We start from the raw sequence: 8,813 nt of genomic DNA, 5'->3' as shown, positions 1-8,813 counted from the left end.
TGGTGCCTTGAATTGCCTCCTTTCTGCTTCATATCCTCATCACAGGGCGCAAAAGCAGAGCTGCTAGACATGGCAGAGGGACAGAGGGTTGGTTTACAGCCACTGTCTTTCTTTGAGCCCCAGTTCATGTTGAGTGAGAGTTTTGAACTCGAGGACTTTTAAGGCTTCTTTAGGCTCAATATTGTGTAGATTTGAAACGGCTCCATTTCATTTACCAGCAATGAAAAGCAGCATGCCAACCAGTTGTTTGGTCAATGTAGTCAAAGCAACACATTTCCCCTTGAATTTGCCTTAAACAGAGTGGGGAAATGTAGACTGTGTTACTCCCAGCATGTGGGAGTTCAGTCTGAGTGTCTTAGTACTGCAGGGAACATGCACTTCTTACTAATGATCCCTGAAGCTGATTGCAGTTTTAATTGTGTGAGCCTAGCAAAGCATAGACACTCGAGCTTGTAATAACAGCTTTGTGAAATCGATACAGAGAAACCTTGGGTTATATGAGACTGCTACCACTCAGTGAATCATACTATGTAATATTTCCTAAAAGATAATGGGTTTCAAAACCAAACATAAATCTTCAGTGACATGCTGGCTATTTGTCATGTTTTCTGGTGGTGGAATTACAGCAGCTTCAATAAAATCCACTTGGTGGTTGAGTTGCAGATTAATATCTGATACAATCATGCTCTTAGGACCATAAGAAGTAACATACAGGGGGAGGTGAGCAAGTCTGGAATTATTCTAGGGTTTTAGTAACCCTGATGCCAAATCTTGGCCTAGAAATTGCTCGAAAGTTGCAAAAAAGCAATAACAATGTGGGTCTTTGAATATTAAGCCCTGTAAAGTGATGCTATGTTCTTGAAATAGTAAACATGACTTCCATATGTGGCCAAGTGTGCTCAACACTGCCAACTGTAATGCAAAACAAATTGATTTGCATCTGTTTTGTTCACACCATTTTAACTCCTGGCTTCCCATTTGATTCCTGGGCACAATATAATCACCTCGGCGCATTTCTTGAGTTAGCAGAAGTATTTTCCCCATGACAAGGAAAACGAAATTGACTTTCCGATTAAATGACTTCGGTTAGTCTTTCTGAGTTAATACTGCTTCTCTATGACAGATGAGTCAGCAACATTTATTGAGCCCCCACTGGACAAGAAGTATTTACAAGGTGTTATATGAATCTATAAGAACAGTAACTGTGCAGCCTTCCTGACCCATCCATGCTTGGAAGTAAGCAGCTATTTCTGTCCAGATGCCAGGTTAACACCTAATTCTCTCAATGTTGTGGAGAAAGGAAAGGTTGTCTTGACAACAGTTTGGAAAAAGTCAACTAGAAGAATTTCTTTAACCTAAAACTGCTGCCTTAGCAATTAAATATGGATGCAAGTTTTCTTTATAATTTAGGTCAGTATCGAGGTAGATACCTCTTAAAAACTAACTCAGAAGTAAGTAATATAGTCATATGTTGCAAAGCCAGAAAAGTACAAAGGGTATGAAGTAAAGTGTGTCTCTCCCACCCCAGTCCCGTGGGTACCATCTCCAGCCCTAAAGGACTCCCCTCTCTCTGGTTTCCTGTATGTCCTTCCAGGGATATTAAATGCATTTAAAAGCAAAAACATATATATTATGTGTTTTCTCTCTCTATAAAAAAACATAAAGGGTGGCACATTAATTGTTCTGATTGTGTTTTCCAAATAATAATGTTTCTTGGAGATTCTTGCATAATTACACAAAGAAAAATGCTCCCCTACCCGGCCTGGTTCTTTTTTTTTCAACTGAGATATAATTGACATACAACCTTCTATTAACCTAAAGTATATAACATAATGATTTGATATATGTATATATTATTAAAATGATCACCACAACAAATTTAGTTAACGTCCGTTACCATACACAGTTAACACATATTTTTGTTCTTGTGATGATGACTTTTAAGATCTACTTTCTTAGCAACTTTCAAATATGCAATATTGACTTGTTAACTATAGTTATCATGCTACATACTAAGTAATATCATCCTGTTCTCTTAAATGCCTCCCAAGTATCCTATTGTGTGGAGGTACTGTAATTTATTTAACTAGTGCCCTATCGATGGCTTTTGTTTCCTGTTTCATTACTACAAACAATGTGCAGTGGTTAACTGTGCATAAATGTCACCTTTCTTATGTGCTAGTATATTGCCAGGGATAACTTACTAGAATTGGAATCACTGAGTCAAAAAGTAGGATAAATTTTTAATTTTGATCAACATTGCCAAGTTGCCCTCCACAGGGGCTGTATTACTGTACTTTTCCACCAACAATGTATATGAATGTCTATTTCTCCACATCCACTCTAACATAGTATGTTAATATATCAGTCCTTTGATTTTTGCCAATCTGAGAAGGGAAAATTGTATCTCAATGATTTTTTTGATTTTTTTGTAGGGAGGGTAGGAGAACTAGATCTAGATAGAACCAGGTGTCCTGTCACTCAGTCCACAGCTCTTTGCTCCAGAGCCTCACACAGGATGCACTAACAACACATAGGAGGCATGCAACATATGTTTATTGAATAAATGAAGAGATGGACGCATGAACAGATGAGGGACAATTTGATATAGAAGGAATGGTGAGTCTTGTTTTATTTTATATTCCTCTTATTATAATTGTGCTTGAATCTTGTTTTGTGTTTCATGTCCTCATGTTTCATCTTTTTCTTCCCTTCTACATCCTGTGCAATTATATTTTTCAAATTGGTGGCTGTTTGTATATATGAAAGTTACTAATAGCTGTATCCAGCTAACTTTTTGAGTTCTCTTTTTGTGTGTTTCAGCTTATTCTCTTGGGTTTTCCAGGCACATGTTCTATATCATCTGCAAATAATGATACTCTGATCTCATTCTTTCCAGTATTCATACCTCGTATTTCTTTCTCTTGTCAAAGTGTGTAGGTGAGCAGCTCCAAAACAGTATTATATGACAATAGTGATCTTCATCTTGGTCCTGGTATTGAAATAAATATTTTTACTTTCCCCATTAAGCATAATGCTGGCTTCTGAGTTGATATGGAATATTTTGTCATATTAAGGAAGTGGTCATCTATTCTATTTCCTTTTAATTAAAAGGGTTTATAAAATTGGATGAAGAATGGATATTGATTTTTAAAAAATTAAACATATAATTACCATATGATCCAGCAATTTCACTTCTGGGTATATACTCAAAAGAATTGAAAGCAAGAACTTGAACAGATATTTATATACCCATGTTCAGAGCAGCTTTACTCACAATAACCAAAAGATGGAAGCAACCTAACTGTCCATCAACAGATGAGTGGATAGGCAAAATGTGGTATACACATGTGATGGAATATTGTTCAGCCTTAAAAAGGAAGGAAATCCTGACACATGCTGGAACATAGATGCATCTTGAAGACATTATACTGTGAAATAAGCTGGTCACAAAAAGACAAATACTGTATGATTCTATTTATTTGGGGTACCTAGGGTAGTCAGATTCATAGAGACAGAAAGCAGAATGGTGGTTGTGAGGGGAGAGGGAATGTGAAGTTATTGTTTAATTGGTACAGTGTTTTATTTGGGGAAGATGAAAAAGTTCTAGAAATGGATCGTGGTGATGATTGCACAACTATATGAATGTACTTAATGCCACTGAACTATACACTTAAAAATAGTTAAAATGGTAAATTTTATGTTGTATATATTTTACCACAATAAAAAACAGTGGGTATTGAGGTTTATCAAACATCTTTTCAGCATCTACAAAAATGAGCGTATGAATTTTCCCTTTTGGTCTAAAAATATGGTGAATTAAGTTATTAGATTGCCTAATACTGAATCATTCCTACATTTCTTAAATTAACTCCTCCTAGGTTATGATGCAATTCTTTCAAAGTACAGTTTGGTGATATTAAACACATCTGTAATGTTCTGTGACCATCAGCATCAACCATCTCCAGAACCCTCCTCATCTTGTAAAACTGAAACTCTGTACCCATTAAATGGTAACTCCCCACTCAGCACCCTGCCCACCCCCAACCTCAGCCTCTGTACACCATCATTCTACTTTTTGTCTTGATTTTGACTACTCTAAGTGTCACATATAAGTGGAATCATACAGTATTTATCTTTTTTGTGACTGACTGGCTTATTTCACTTGGCATAGTATCTTCAAGGTACATCCATGTTGTAGCATGTGTCAGAATTTTCCTTCTTTTTAAGGTTGAATAATGTACCATGGTATATATTTACCATGCTTTGCTTGTTTGTTCATCTATCAATGGACATTGGGGTGGCTTCTACCTTTTGGCTATTTTGAATAATGCTGCTATGAATATGGGTGTACAAGTATCTTTTCAAGACCCTGATTTCAATTCTTTTGACTATATACCTGCAAGTAGAATTTCTGGATCACATGGTAAGTCTATTTTTAATTTTTCTAGGCATTGCCATGCTAGTAGCTGTACAATTTTACATTCTCAGCAACAATGTACAAGAGTTCCAATTATTCTGCATCCTGGCTAACACTTGCTGTTTTCTATTTTTTTTAATAGTAGACATAATGGATGTGAGGTGGTATCTCACAGCAGTTTGATTTGCATAATTAGCGATGTTGAACATCTTTTCATGTGCATATTGGCCATTTGTAATTTTCTTTGGAGAAATGTCTATTCAACTCCTTTGCCCATTTTAAAATCACATTATTTGTTTTTTTGTTGTTGAGTTTTAAAAGTTCTCTACATATTCTAGATGTTAACTGTTTATTAGATATATGACTTGGGAATATTTTCTCCCATTCTGTGTGTTGTCTTTTTCCCTGTTGATAATGTCTTTGATGCATAAAACTCTTAAATTTTCATGAAGTCCAATTAGTCTATTTTTCCTTTTGTTACTGTGCCTTTGGTGTTATATCCAAGAAATGACTGCCAAATCCAGTGTCATGAAGCATTTGTTCTATGTTTTCTTCTATGAACTTTACAGTTTAAGATTTTGCATTCAGGTCTTTGATCCCTTTTGAGTTAATTTTTGCATATGTCTGTTAGGTAAAGGTTAACTTTATTCTTTTGCATGCAGATATCCCGTTTTCCCAGGACCATCTGTCGAAAAGACAGTAATTTCCCCATTGAATGGTCTTGGGACCCTTATCAAGAATCACCTGACCAGATATGGGAATGTTCATTACTGAGCTCTCTGTTCGATTCCACTGACCTATATGTCTTTCTTTATACCAATACTACACTATTTTGATTACTGTAGCTTTGTAGTAAATTTTGAAGTCAGAAAGTGTGAGTTCTCCAGCTTTATTCTTAAAAGTGCTGCTGGATTCTATATGTTAATATTATATTCAGGATTTAAAAAACTGAAGTCCATAAATGAGATTGTTTTGCTTTTCTCCCCTTCCTTCTTTCCTCCTCCTCTCTTTTCCTTCTTTATTTCCTCTTTCCCTTCTTTTCTTTCCTTCTTTTGTGCTAGATCTTTTATGTTTTTCTCAGGAATTCTCTTTAATAGCTGCACTGTTTTTCTCTGACTCAGCCACATCAATATCACTAGAATATTCCAACTATATTTCTACTTAGTTACAAAATTCGGAATGTTTTATCCTGTTTACAAATTACTCCTAATTAATTCTGAATAAAGAATATACCCTCAGGTGAGACAGTGAGTTTTCAAATGATGGTGCTATTTGAGACTCCAGATGAAGGGCTCTGTGTAACATTAATGATTTAACAAACATTCATTCATCCTATGTATAGGTGTTATCTTAGATTTGGGGAATAAGAATATGATTGAGATAAGACTTTTTTTTTTTCCTTTGGTGGAGACAGAGGAGTAAATCACCAATCACTAGGCTGTAAGATAAGTACTTTGAGAGAAGTTTGTCCAATGTGCAGAGTGGAGGGCATCCTGGATGGTTCAGGGGAGCCTTCACTACTGAATCCACCTCCTCATTTCTTGCTTCTGGTAATACGTGCCTCTTTACCTAACCTCCAAATTGGCACATAGTCTCACACATGGCAAAAATCTTCCTCTTCTACTTTCCCAGCGTTGTCCCAGGGGCCAAAGAACCTTGTATAATAGTTTGTACCTTCTGTGGAGTCATGAACTATTCAGCTAATCTGATGAAAAGTTCAGATCTGCTTAGAATATAAGTGGCCTGCCCCAAACTACTCAGACAATAAGTGGTTGAGTCATATAAGAATTGATTCCTAGTGTCGAGAAAAAATTTTGCCGAGTTCCCACTGTGTCCTGAAAACAGGTCCTAGGAGACTCTGAAGGTTCTGAAGCCGATCCCTTCTGAGGAGGACTCAGAAATCCTTAGGAGGTAACAGAAGCCTTGGCCTTACTTACATAGCACAAATCTGAGTGTACAAATGCAGCTCTTTCCGCTCCACGCTGGAAGTTTTTTAAGGCTTCCTGTGTTCAGCCAGTCTTTATCTTTCTGCTAAAACTGCCAACAAAAGTGTAAACCCATGCCAACTGGGCCAATGTTAAATTCATATTATTTTCTTATGTTTATGCTCATTCTTGCTCTGCATTTGTCCAGGGAAGGTCTGCAGCCCTGTCACTTTAAAATGTCCCCTGGAGTTACATTTGGTGAGATCTTGTGCTCCAACAAGATTCTCTGCTAACCTTAGTACAGACTCAGGCTCCCTTGAGTCATGAAAACTGGGGGTGTGCCATCTGCCTACCTTACAATGACAACGAATGCTTCATGGTGCTGACTATTTCCAGTTACTCTAAATTTTTGCTACCAGACATTTGCTTCTTGAAATCTGCATCTATAAGGAGCTTAGTTGTATTTCATATTGAGCATTTTTTCCCACTTGGGGAAACTCTAAATTGAAAACAACCAACTAATCTTATACGCAATTCTATAACAATGTATTTTAAGTAAAACGCAAGACTAGAATGTCATTCAAATTTGTTACCAGAGATTAACTATAATAGCCAGATGAGGCCAGCATCACCCTGATACCAAAACCAGGACAAAGACACCACAAAAAAAAGAAAATTACAGGCCAATATCACTGATGAACATACTTGCAAAAATCCTCAACAAAATACTAGCAAACCGAATCCAACAACACATTAAAAAGATCATACCCCATGATGGAGTGGGATTTATCCCAGGGATGCAAGGATTTTTCAATATCCACAAATCCATTAATGTGTTACACCACATTAACAAACTGAAGAGTAAAAACCATACGATCTTCTCAATAGATGCAAACAAGCTTTTGATAAAATTCAACATCCATTCTTGATAAAAACTCTCCAGAATGTGGGCACGGAGGGAACATACCACAACATAATAAAGCCCACATATGACAAACCTATAGCCAACATTATACACAACAGTGAAAAGCTGAAAGCATTTCCTCTAAAATCAGGAATAAGACAAGGATGCCCACTCTCACCACTTTTATTCAACGTAGTTTTGGAAGTCCTAGCCACAGCAATCAGAGAAGAAAAACCAATGAAAGGAATCCAAATTGGAAAAAAAGAAAAAAAAAGAAGCAAAACTGTCACTGTTTGCAGATGACTTTGTACTATACATAGAAAATCCTAAAGACACCACCAGAAACTACTAGAGCTCATCGGTGAATTCAGTAAAGTTGCAGGATATAAAATTAATATACAGAAATCAGTTGCATTTCTATACAATAACCAGAGACTAACAGCCAGAGACCAGCGGCTTTTGAAATACTTAAGATTAGCGTAAATATAAAGATACATAAGCTGATGATTTATGAACTCTCAAATTATACATCTGCATTTAATTTTATGTTGAAGTGTTTTTAAACCCTAAGAAAAAGATGTTACCAAATGATTCTGGCTCACTAAGCACTGTATTTTTAAAAATTCTTAGTCAAAGACAAAGACCCATCCAATACCTTCAGATAAAATTTGATGAGTGGGAAACAAATTTCTTTTTTTATCGAGTTATAATTAACATACAATACTATATTAGTTTCAGATATACAACATAGTGATTTGATATTTATGTACATGATCACCACAAGACCAGTTACCACCTGTCACCATACAAAATTGTTACAATATTAATGACTATATTCCCTATGTGTACATTCCATCCCTGTGATTTATTCATTTTATAGCTGGAAGTTTGTACCTCTTAAAGCCTTTCACAGATTTTGTCTATCCCCCCCATTTCCTGCCCTCTGGCAACCACCAGTTTGTTCTTCGTATCTATGAGTTGGTTTCTGATTTGTTTTGTTTGTTCATTTGTTTTGTTTTCTAGATTCTACATGTAAGTGAAATCATATGGTATTTGTTTTTCTCTGTCTGACTTACTTCCCTCAGCATAATATCCTCTAGGTCTATCCATGTTGCCCCAAATGGCAAGATTTCATTCTTTTTAAATGACTGAGTAATATTCCATTGTGTGTGTGTGTGTGTGTGTATGTGTGTATACCATATCGTCTTTACTCACTCATCTACAGATGAAAATTCCAGTTGCTTCTGTATCTTGGTTATTGTATATAATGCTGCAATGAATACAAAAGTACATATTTCTTTTCTAATTAGTGTTTTTGTTTTCTTTGGATAAATACCCAGAAGAGGAATTAATGAATTATGTGGTAGTTCTAATTTTAGTTTTTTGAGTAACCTTCATACTGTTTTCCATAGTGGCTGCACCAATTTACATTCCCACCAACAGCGTAGGAAGGTTCCCTTTTCTCCACATCCTCACCAACACTTGTTATTTGTTATCTTTTTGATGCGAATTACAGGTGTGAGGTGGTATCTCACTGTTTTGATTTGCATTTCCTTGATGATTA

This window comes from Camelus bactrianus, chromosome 7 (genome assembly GCF_048773025.1).
Source record: "Camelus bactrianus isolate YW-2024 breed Bactrian camel chromosome 7, ASM4877302v1, whole genome shotgun sequence".
Classification (NCBI taxonomy): Eukaryota; Metazoa; Chordata; class Mammalia; order Artiodactyla; family Camelidae; genus Camelus; species Camelus bactrianus.
The sequence above is the reverse complement of the archived record's forward strand: the minus strand, read 5'-3'. Positions refer to the sequence as shown.